Genomic DNA, 12,870 nt, shown 5'->3' on the forward strand with positions numbered 1-12,870 from the left:
CGGTTTCCTCATCTGTAAAACCATTTCTCACTTTCTGATGTCATGATAAAAGTGGCTCTTTTCAAGGCAGCTGTCTTCTGTATGCATGAGTAGGGATGGCTCTGCCTTTCAGAGTCCTGTAATTTGTCTTCAGTAATAAACCAGTATTTCTATTTTCAGTGAAGGGTGATGATTCATAGGTTACATACCTCATTTCCCTGTTTATCATGGGGCCCTGGGAGGAGAGCTAGATTTGTAACCAAAGGTTGTTATTGAACCATTTTGGTCATGTCCAACTTTTGATGGTTCCATTTGAGATTTTCTTGGAAAAGACACTGAAGGGGATTGCCATTTCCTTCTCTAGCTCATTTTATAGATGAGGAAACTGAGGCAAATAGGGTGAAGGGACTTGTCCAGGATCACACAGCTAGCAAATATCCAAAGTCAGATTTGAACTATCTCCTAACTCTGGGGTCAATACTCCATCCACTATGCCAAAGACTTGGGTTCAGATCCCCAATTTGTTATTTACTGTGTGACTTGGAGAAGTCTCAGTTTCTTCAAGTGTTGAATGAGGGATTGAACTCAGTGGTCTCCGAGGTCCCTTCCAGCTCTAGATCTATGATACTCTGGTGCTTTTTTATCCATGTTCTCTGTGTCTATTTTACAAGTTTCCACAATAGTTGTGTGAGGGGATGAAGAAAAATCCAAATTGTGAATAACTGGTGGGTCCATGCAGACTCACCTCCTACCTTTCCACAGGTATCTATGTATTCAGCTGTAACCAGCAATTGCCACCCTTTGAGGGGACTCAAAAATGGCAAGAAAAGAAAGCATAGTCCCCAACTCTAGCAAGTTGGTCCTCTTTCTCCCAGAATCCTTTGTGGATTGTGGTCCCTGTTCAACTTTCTCTTGTCTCTCATAAGTCACTCTTTTCTAGAATGCATTTTCCTTACAAGGTAATGTGTCACAAGATGTTTAGTGTCTTGGATTCCTACTGCACGGTGACCTCCACGAAGGCCGGATCTCTTCATCTCTCAATTCTGTGTCTCCCAGAGCATCCACATGATTTTATAGATTGTAACCCCAGGAAGGCAAGGACTGTTTGCTTTTTGTCCTTGGTAATGGGGGTCTGCAACCTGCATCCCCTATCTCTGGGGAGAAGGGAAGGAGTCTGCTTCTGGAAAAGTTGGGGCTCAGTCCTATCTGCCAACCACATTGCAAATGAGAGGTTTTAGGGCTGCCTATGTGACTATCCAAAAGGCTTTGATGGACCTCGGCCATCTCTCTTGTCTCTTTGTTCATCGTAATTGAGCTCTGGGTGTCCAGTGAGACGCCATGCTAAGGAAGGAGAATTCTTCCTTCGGGTCCCCCAAAACCGAACTTCAGTCTTTGGCCTCTGTGTTTGCCCTTTTCTGTTTTAGGTGAAGGAGATTTAGTTGAAGGGCAGAAGAGGAATCCAGGGACAGGAGTCCAGGCTTGTATTTGCAGCCTGATGCACGTGGGCTTGTCAAGAAAGCTTGACAGATAATGTGGGAACAAGAGGGGCCCCAAGCTGAGAGCAGAGACAACCCCACACTTGGGAAGGTATCTCTGCATTAGCATGGTTCTTGTCTGCTATTCCAGTTCTGGCAAGCAAGTGCTCTCTCCCAGGAAACTCCCAAATGGGATCACAAAAAGAGGGACGTGACTGAAATGACTAAACAGCATTCTCTGTCGTTAGGCGATATTAGCCTTTAGTCCCTCAGATTTAACTTTAATTTTTCTACAGGGGCAACTAGGTGGTGCAGTGGATAGCACCAGCCCTAAAGTCAGGAGGACCTGAATTCAAATTTGACCTCAGACACTTAACACTGCCTGGCTGTGTGACTCTGGGCAAGTCACTTAACCCCAATTGCCTCAGCAAAAAAGCAAAAAAAAAAAAAAAAAAAAAAGATTTCTACAGGTGCCTGGGTTGCTCTACACTCAGATCCCACTGACTAAGGATGTATACACAATAAGGAATAAACAAAATGTCTATTTTGTCTACACTGATGTAGATAATTAGAACCAAGCCAAAAGAAAAGAACATTAAAATTGCAGAATAGCGTTGAAAGACAATGCCCTCTTGTGGTAAAAGTGAACTTCCAAAATTCTTATCAATGGGGTTATAAATCCAGTCTCCTTAATTTTATATGCAATCAGTGCATGGCATGCTCTTTTGAAAGAAACCAGGGCTGGGAATCAGATCCTTTTGATTCCTAATTCTGACACAATGCATTCCCATTATTTCTCTAAGCCTCACATGATTCATCTGGGAATGGGAATAAATCAAGTCAATCAATTCAATATAATTGTGTGCCAGGGGCTGTGCATTGTGGAGAACACACAGACACGTAAAAAGAATTCAAAATAGAAACAAAATAATCCACACCAAGCTGAGAGTTGCTGGAGCGCTGCAGTGAAAGCCCATGGTATCCAGAATGGCCCACATGCAGCAGGTGTAGCCTGTGGAATCTGAAATGACTGAGGAAAGAAAGGACTGAGCTTCTGAGAACAGGGATTTATTAAGCAACATATTGTATGCCCAACTGCCAGACTTTGCAAAGCAAGGCACCAGGCCTCCTTAACTTGACACTGGACTCTGGATACAGGAGAGAGAGATTTTGATGGATTAAAACAATTCATCAAATAAGATCAATTATTTTGGATAAATATTTTGGTTTTTTAATAAACCATAAAGCAGCAAAATGTACAACATGCACTTTGCTTGTGCCTCCTTCTCCCCCAAGTGGTGATCATAGTAAGAAATTTATGTACAGTGAAATTGTTTTTGACATCAAACATTAGATAAATCAAAGAGTGATTGTTGGGCACCAACTTTCATATAAAAACAAAGTTTTTCATCAATTGTTGGAATTACATTAGTTAAGACTCAATAAAACCTAGAAAAAACTTTGAAAACAAAAGTGCTGCAATTGTTTCCATCCATTTCCCTAAAATGGATCTGTTTTTTCCCTTTGTGGCTAAATGCACAGAAGAAAAAAAAGAAGCAAAAATAGATTTTGCCTCTAATGTGTAAAGTATATACAATTCTGGTCCAACCTTCAAATATACCAGGAAGATAATAACTCTTCAAGACAACTATAGTCTGAGACAGATTAGAATAAGCTCTGTATTTCATTAAAATTGGTGGCAATATTGTTTGGTTTGGGGAAATTAATTGCTTATCTAAAGCCGCATGAAAGGTGTGAAAAGAAGGGAAATTAGGATTGTTTGATACTGTCATATAGTTAAAATAAGTGTTCTCTAGTGCTCTGCTTGTCTGCTACTGAAGACCACCAAAGTAATATCATAGAAATGCTATTTCCTCTGGAGACTCAGAAAAGTTGAGAGAATCTAGGGAGAAAAATATTAGGAAGAAAATTGGTAGCTATTGCAATCTGTTCTTCCTAGGAGAACTCAGTTTCTTTCTGAACCCTGGGGTTGATGCTAATGGACAAGGAATTATTCTGATGACCTAATATGGTATTTAATCATCATTATAAAAGGTCGATATCCACACTCCCTAAAGCATTGGTTGTTTCTTTTTTAAATGTTTTTGAGTATTGTTCTGTTCTTTTTTTGTTTAAGTTTTTAAATTTATTTTAAATTTAAGTACAAAATAAGAAAAGGGAAAAAATGCCCTGAATATAGCAGAATACAAAAGAGGATTCACTATAAAGTCATAAATTTCCAATTCATGAAAATCTACATAATAAAGACTATACATTGTTTTCAAAGATGTCCAGTTTTCCTTGCTTCATATAGGTTTTCTTTTATTCTCTGCTGTACATTTTTTATTTTATTTTTCCCTCCCTTTCCCACCCCCCAAAGAAGATTGCAATTAGGCACAGACATATGTATGTGTCTGTATACATATGTATGTTTATATGTTTACATATATACATTTACATACACATGTGTGTAAGATCAGACTATGATTATTCCCATTTGTCATCTATTTCTCTGGAAATAGATAGCACCTTCTTTCATAAGTCTAAGTCTTTCTAAATCAATCAGCTCAATGTTAATTAGACACAGCAATATTCTAACCCAATCACATTCTGAGAGATGGTCCATGAAAGTTCTTTTTTCCATTTGTCTGCATCCCTTCTATTCTTGGCTGCATAGGTTTTATTTATACAAGAAAAAATTTAATTTAAAATAATCAAAATTATCCATTTTACACTTCAACAACGTTTTCACCTTATAATATGGTTTGAAGTCTGATACTACTGAATCTGCTTCATTTACATCTTTTTTCCCGTTTTTTTTTTTTGAAGTTCTTGACCTTTTGTTCTTCTAAATAAACTTTGTTATTATTTTTTCTGTCAGTAAGATAACTTTTAGTAAATTGATCGACATAACATTATAGAGCTATGTTAGTTTGGTAAAATTGTCATTTTTTATTTTATTGGCTTTTATTTACCCATAAACAAATATTATTGCAATTGTTTAGATCTTACTTTATTTGTATAAAAAGTGTTCCATGCTTATATTCATATAGTTTCTGTGTCTATTTTGACAAGAATGTACTAGATTTTTATTAATACTGTGTAGTTATTCTAACTGGTCTAAAACAATATTGAATAATATGCCTGACACACAATATAGCTTCCCTATTTTTCTCTTTTGATTAAATCTGTTTTAGCTTTAACTTTGTCCAAAATTATGATTACTATCCCTGCTTTTATATAATGAATTTGACTCTTGACCTTTATTTTATGTTCATGTGAATCTCTCATTTTTATAACATTTCCTGAAAGCAGCATATCTTTAAATTTAAATTTTTAATCTATCAGTTTCCATTTTATGGGTAAATTCATTCCATTCACATTCTAATTTGCTGTTACATATTTTTCTCCTTCCTATTTTTCTCGCTATTTTTCTCACCCTATTCCCATCTCTCTTCATTCCTCTGTTTTATTTTTACCTGCTACCATTCCCTCCTATTTCTTAACCTACCCATCCCTCCAAGAATCCCTGCCTTCTTCTCTCCCCCCACCTTATCCCCTTAATCTCTTAGTTCTTTCTGAATTTAGAAGGCTTTTATGCTCCTCTAGATTCATATGTTCCCTCTTTCACCCATTTCCTATGACAGTAAATTTTTAGCACTACCTACCCCCCCCACTAGCTTCTTTTGTATCTACTTTTCCTTTTTTGCCTCATTTGTATGAGATGATTGTTCCTTTTTATCTCTTTCTCTGCCCAGTTATGAATATAGATATAGACAGATAGGTATAGAATCACCCCATTGTACTCATTTTAGTCCAAGCCTTTCTTTCAAATTACCCAAATAAAAGTGACAGTCTTAAAAGAATTGATATATAAGAAGTAATTATTTGACTGAATTGTTGATGAATTAATATATAAGAAGTAAGTCATCTGATCATATCAAATCCCTTATAAGTGGTTTTAAATGTTTACTTTATATTTCTCCTCAATGTTATACATTGAATTTTCCCTTAAGTTCTGCTGTTTTTGTCAGAAATGTCCCACAGTTTTTCAGTTTGTCAAATATCCTTTTTATCCCATTTAGGGTTATATTTAACTCTCCAGGGTAAGTTACCCTTGGTCATAATAACACCTCTTTTGCTCTGTGGAATATAGTACTCCAAGACCTACAGTCCTTGAAAACAGTAAGTGCTAGGTCTTCACAATATTTAAAAGATTTTTTTCCCTTGGTGTTGCCAATATTTTCTCCTTAACCTGAAATCTGGCTATGATATTCCTGTAAATTTTCTTCCTGAGATCTCGTTCAGGTGGTGATAAGTGGATTTTTTTTTTCTCTATTTCTGCTTTGCCTTCTTGTTCTAGAACAAGTTAAATTCTAATTAATACTGTATCAAAATTCCTTTTTTTTTAATCATAATTTTCAGGCAGTTAAATTGTTCATGTTACTTCTTGATCTGTCCTCTAGATTGTCCATTTTCTGATGAGTTGTTTCACATTCTCCTATTTTTTTTCATTCTTTTGATTTTATTTTATTTCTTGGTAACTTAGAATGTCATTAACTTCCCTTTGCCCAATTCTAGTTTCCAAGGAATTATTTTCTTAAGTTTTTGGTTTTCTATTCAAGTTAGTTGACTTTCTTTTTATAATTTTCTTGGATTGTTTTTGGTTTTTTTTCTAATTTTTTCTCAATCTCTTTTATTTGATATTTAAAGGTTTTTTTTATTTCTCTAAGAAATTTCTTTATATTTGGGGCATGTGATGTTTCTCATTGAAAAAAGGAACAGTCTTTTTAGCTCCATTATCTTCCTCTGAATATGAACCCTGATCTTCTCTATCTCCATATTAGGTACATATGGTACAATTTTTATTTATTTATTTTTGCTTTATTTTATTTGTAGCAGCTATTAGTGTGATCAAGTTCCAGTCTGGAGGGATGGGAAATGATTCCTTAAGCCTCAGGTCCTTCTTATTTTTATTCTCTGAATTCTGTCCCAGGGTTCAGAAACCTTGGCTAATCCTCTCCACTCCTAAGTCATGGCTAGGGCCCCCAGCCACACTATCCAGATGATGATCTTACTCTCTGTGGTCCTCATGTGGCTGCAAACTACAATTGTCCTCTCTTCCCTAAACTGAAACCAGGGACTCTGCTTACCTGCAAGTGCCCACAGACTACCCCCTGCTCCTGTAATCACACGCAGTGGTACTGTGTAGGATACAGTACAGCAGTAACTCCTTCTCCCCCACATTGGCCACCCAACCCAGGACCTGTTTGGTCAGCACAGATGTGCGTGGTGTCCCTTGACAGTGGAAGTCCTTCAATCTTCAGCTCTATTGTCTGGCCCCGATACTGTCCCTGAGATGAAAGTTTCTAAGACTGAGGTTACCTCCCAAATCCTCTTCCCCCAGGGCTTGTTGTTTGCTGAGTCTGCAGAATTGAGCTGAAAGTGTCTGCGCTTCACTCAGGCTAAACCCCTGCCCCTGGAAATCTTTCCTAAGGTCTTCTTAACTTATTTTATAAAAACAACTGCTTAGCCTGACTTTTGTTTTTTCCAATGCACTGCATTCCCTCTGGGGCAATGTTCTGGCTTTCTGTGGAGGAAATTTGGAGAGTGGAAAGTTGTCTGAGCCCCTCTACCAGCTTTCTAGAATCCTTTCCAAGATCAATTAATTAAAAGAAAATGATTAACATGGTACAAATGAGATAATCTGATTTCTAATTGAGGGAAAAAACAAAGGTTTTTTGATTTGGGAGGGAGAAAGTCAATAGGTACAATTCCCTAAAATCAGAAAGAAGAGGCTTTCCCCTCTCCTTCAAAGGCACATGATCAGTATGGAGCAAGTTTTCAAATAAATTGTATAGATATTGTATTTGACATATATACTTTAACATATTTAACATGTATTGGACTACCTGCCATCTAAGGCAGGGGGTGGAAGGAAGCAGGGGAAAAGTTGGAACAGAAGGTTTGACAAGGGTCAATGTTGAAAAATTCCCCATGCATATGTTTTGTTAAAAAAAAAAAAACACTATTAAAAATAAATTTTATAGGTTGCTTGAGATGTGTAATTTCTGGTCAGCATAACTCAGATCCCTAGTTAAGGGTCTCTAAACTATGGGTAAAGATAGTCCAGCTTCCCAGCCATGCAGGTCTAGGTTCAAACAATGCAATAAAATTATACTAAAGATAAAGTAACAAATTTCCATTATTGAATAAAATTTTATCACAAGGCAGAGATTGGACTAGATTCCTAATTGCATAGAAAAGAAATCAAGCTAGATTCAGAATTGAGTCATTCAATGGTGTCAGCGTGGTTGGCTCAGTTCCTCCTTTTGACTGATGAGGGAGGGGCCAGCCCACTCCCTCTATGGATAACTTATCTATAAACCAATATATCAGTTTTTTTCATAGATTCATTATCCAAATTATGCAAGTCAGGCTGCAATCAAATGAACTAATCAGAGGGCTCATTTTGAGAGGGGAGATTCACACATCACCAAGGTAACCAAGAAAGCTTAGCAAATACAGTATAAACACCATGAAACAAAAGGTCAAAGCTAAATGACAGCAAATCTCCTTGTATCCTAGTAACCCACTCCCGACGTTCATTAATCAGGACATTTTGAGTCCTGGCTGTCTCGTAGACTCATCTGGTCCCGGAAAAGGTGTCCATTTGGACAGTCTGGAATAAGTTTTATTTTCAAGACAGTTCTGAAAGGAACTCTGCTTCTCTGCTTCCAAATCACTTGTAGAGATTCCTGGATAATTCTGATCAAAGTTGCCGATGATCAAAACAATGCAATTTTGGACAAGTATGTAAATTGCTTTCCAATAACTAATTCAGGTAGTGAAAATCAGGTCAAGCCTTATGGTTCTGAACCTATTAAGAATAGAATTATAAGAAAAATATCACATTCGGAATCGATAATGCACCTGCAGTTTCAAAGACTTTCAGTTCTTAAATATTCCATGCATGCTATGGTTATTTTTAGCTACACCTCCTTTCAGACAGGCAGGATACTGGATCCTTTTTTTTTTTTAGTGGAAAAGTCACTTCTTGGGACCAATTTTGGGACTCATTTGAATTTTTATAGATTTTATCACCATTTGAGAGCTCTATTAGTCTCCCCTTCCACTCCCAAATGGGAAATTCCAGGTCAATAAGAATTTCCTTAAGGGAGTGGGATATCAGTTTTAACAGCATGCTCTTCCCCTGGTCTCATGCCAAAAAGAATATTTTATCCCAAGGGGAAATTGTTCAGTATTTTACTATCACTGAAATCCATCCTTCCCTTAAAGGGAGTTATTCTTTCCCAGTCTTCAAGGTGGGAATAAAAAGTGCCCAGTAAAAAACCTTAGGTGTGAGAAAAAATTTGTGATCAAAAGCAGGAGTCTGGTCTCTGGGGGGAAAGTCCCTCGGTGAAAGATTAATGGAGTACTCTGGGGCAAAGCTCCTTAAACTGTGTCCCATATGGAGACATGCAACTGAGTGTTAGGGCCACAATAGGACCAGCCCTGGGGTAGGAGGGAATGGTTATCCTCATTTGACTTGTCCTAACTGTTGTGTTCACTGACCAGGGAAGCAATGAAGTGAGACATTGAGTCAGAAAACCTGAACACTGGTCCTACTGCTATACTTGCTCATTGGCTGACTTAGGGCAAGATTTTTTCTGGTCCTCAGTTTTCTCATCTGTAAAATGGAGAATCATCAGCGTTGTGTCTTTCTCTCAGACTTTTGAGAAATGAGGAGTCACTCCCAGAATGAAGAGTGAGAAGTCCCCTTCTGCTGCCCCAGACCATTCTAGGGCAGTGTGCAAAACATCTGACTCGCAGCAGCAGCAGCGCATTTATCTTGGGCTGGGGCTAGATTTCAGGCAGGTAGAACAGGCCAGATCAGCAGGAGTGGGCGAGGCAGCCATTCTTCCCACCTAGCTTGGTTATCAGTAGAAAAATGTCCTGGGTCAGCAAAAATGAGTCAATTCATTAATTAAGTGAAGTTTTTGGAATCAGGGCAGTTGGGTAAAAATCCCAGCATTTGCCTTCATGTAGTGAGGGTGAGTGGTGGATAGAGCCATTCGAACCCAACTCCAACACTAACTAGCTGTGTAACCCTGGGCAAGTGAATTATTCTGAGCCTCGGCTCCCTCCTCTGTGAATGAAGGCACTGAATGGAAGGAACTCCAAGGTTTCTTCCAGCTTAGGATATAGGATCTCACAACCTTGTTATCATTCACTCAGTTTGGTCATACCTGAATCTTCATGACCCGTTTGAAGTTTTCGTTCAGATACTGGAATGGTTTGCCATTTCCTTCTCTAGTTCATTTCACAGATGAGTAAACTGAGGCAAAATGAGTGAAGTGACTTGCCCAGGATCACTCCTCTAGTAAGTGTCTGAGGCTAGTTTTCAACTCAGAAGATTGTCTTCTTGATTCCAGATCTTGCATTCTCTCCATGATCTCAGAATTACCTGTGGCCTCTTCAACAATGAGATGAACCAAATCAGTTCCAATAGAGCCGTAATGAACTGAACCAGCTACACCCAGCGAAAGAACTCTGGGAGATGACTAAGAACCATTACATCGAACTCCCAATCCCTCTATTTTTGTCCGCCTGCATTTTTGATTTCCTTCACAGGCTAATTGTATACTATTTCAGAGTCTGACTCTTTTTGTACAGCAAAATCACTGTTAGGACATGTATACATTTATTGTATTTAATTTATACTTTAACATATTTAACATGTATTGGCCAACCTGACATCTGAGGGAGGGGGTGGGAGGAAGGAGGGGAAAAATTGGAACAAAAGGTTTGGCAATTGTCAATGCTGTAAAATTAGCCATGCATATAACTTGTAAATAAAAAAATTAAAAAAAAAAAAAAAGAATTACCTGTGGGACATTGAGCAGATGATTTCTCTTTGATTCTTAATATCTTATGTACCAAAAAAAGGAGATTGGACTGGAGAACTTCCAACATGTTCTCCTCCATCTAGAGAGAGATCGAGGATCTTACTATAGGTATAAATGGAACTTCCTTCAGTTCTGATTCAAAATTTAAATTATACAAATACAAAATTTTTGACTTGCCTTGAGAGTCATCCAATGAACAAAAATCCAGGACTTTTAGTTGACCACAAGCTTCACATGAGCCAATAGTATGATCCCGAATGACTTCTGAAAGCCAGTGAACAGTATCATAAGTAGGGGCACTTTCTCTGGCTCTACCCCCGGCGCTTTAATGCCTCCCCACATTTTGTTTCTTATAATCCTTGTCATATTTCCCCACAAATACCCTACTCGGTCAATACACTAATATTACCCCAAGGTACTGGAGGTTTTCTTGGGGTCTTTTCACTTTCTTTGTATGTTATGGAAGCTCTGGGGCTGCTTAATGTTACCTATTACTCCTCCTGTGGGATCAGCCCCCCTCCTTTTCTGCTTCTTTGGATCTTGATGATAACCTATGCTATTTGTCATCCAAATCATTTTGGCAATCTAGCTGCCAAAACACTGGCTGCTAAGACAAAGCTGCACTCAGAGAAGTTCGAACCCTGGGGGCCTGTGGGAAATAACTGTACAGCTTTCCAGCCTTCTCTAGAGCACATCTCAGATCCCATTGAGAGTAATGTCTCCAGTTTACAAGACCTTAGGGTTCTAAGCTTGGAGCTGGATGTTGTCAGAGGCCATCTAGACTAAGCTCTCGTTTTCACAGATGTAAAATATAAGAGCTGACTGATGCTAGTCATTTTGATGTAGGGAGTAGATGGCCCAAAGACCACCTCCCCCACCCAACCCATAATGTTTTATTATGTCATAAGGATGTGGTCAAGTTCAGAAATTCAGAATTGGCAGAATAATGACATCACGATCTACCTTGTCCATAGCTAGAAGGCTTTGTTATAAGGCACAGAGGGATATACACACATGCTTTATAAAAGTAAATTAGAGTTAATCTTGTTTTGAGACTTCTCAAGATACTTAAGATAGCTTGGAAGGGGGACAACTAGATGGCGCAGTGGATAGAGCACCAGCCCTGAAGTCAGGAGGACCTGAGTTCGATCTGCTCTAGACACTTAATACTTCCTAGCTGTGTGACTCTGGGCAAGTCACTTAACCCCAAGTACCTCAGCAAAAAAAAAATAATAATAATAATAATAATAGTAAGAAAAAATATCTTGGAAGGTTTCAAAATTAAAGGTAACAAGGATGAATGAAACCAGAAGTTGGTAGGGAACATGGGCCTCTTGGTCCTACTTTCTCCTTCTGGTTGACAGCCTTTGATGATCTCTATCCTCCCCATAGCACATTCCCTCATTCCAATTCTGTCTTCTGGGTGCACATCTGGCTCCCTTCCATCCGACAATTCCCTTAAGGATCCCAAGGGAATTCTCAAGTGTGCCTTGATTCTTCTCACCTCCCGTTCCCACAAATGCCGAGCCTCCCATTATCCGGCTGCCTCTGTGGTCATTCTTCTTCCTCAGTGTTTTTCAAAAAGCTGTAGAGCTTAGATTTGTAGGTCAGTGCAGTGAAAACCCATTAGATTTGCTGTCAGAGACCCGGCTCTTTTCATCTGTGAAAACGAGAGCTTAGTCTAGATGGCCTCTGACAACATCCAGCTCCAAGCTTAGAACCCTAAGGTCTTGTAAACTGGAGACATTACTCTCAATGGGATCTGAGATGTGCTCTAGAGAAGGCTGGAAAGCTGTAAGGTTTTCCCCCTTAGGCACCCGGGGTTTGAACTTCTTTGAACGCAGCTGTCTGAAAACAGCAAAAAGCTCATGAAACCTTCTTCTTCCTTCCTCTTCCTTGGCTACTATTAAAACCATCTCAATTTACTAATGGCTGGATTTCTCTGAATGCCAAAGTCTGTGTCCAGCTGAACTAAATGAAGGAATTGGGGGTCCTTGGACTGAAGGGAAAACGTGAGAGTGTCTCCAATGACTGAAGGGTAGGTGCATGCAAGAGGGATTGTTCTGTTTGGCCCAAGAGGACAGAACACCCCAGAGGGCCACCCCCCAATGGGCAGAAGCTAAAGAGGGGCAGACTTGAGTTTGAGGGCAGGAGAAACTTCCTAACACTGAGCTGGAATGGGACTGTCTCTGGAGACATTGGATTCTTCCTTCACAGGAAACTACTGCTAAGCTACCATCCAACTCTCAGCTTCGGTGACAGGCTCCAGGTAGACTCAGACAGACCTTGGCATCCCATCTGCCTCTATATCTTATCTTTAATCACTGTGGCAAAGTTCACTTGTCTGTGACCCGATGAGAACTTATTATCAACTATCTAAATGCATCAGCACCTGTTAAATAATCAGCAAGGAGTCAGATTTAGGCAGTGTGACAAGGGACACGACGACAACGAGCATCGCTCAGCAGCCATGTATTAGGTACCGTCCAGGTCCCAGGCACTCTGCT

Source organism: Sarcophilus harrisii, chromosome 2, assembly GCF_902635505.1.
Source record: "Sarcophilus harrisii chromosome 2, mSarHar1.11, whole genome shotgun sequence".
In the NCBI taxonomy this organism is placed as follows: Eukaryota; Metazoa; Chordata; class Mammalia; order Dasyuromorphia; family Dasyuridae; genus Sarcophilus; species Sarcophilus harrisii.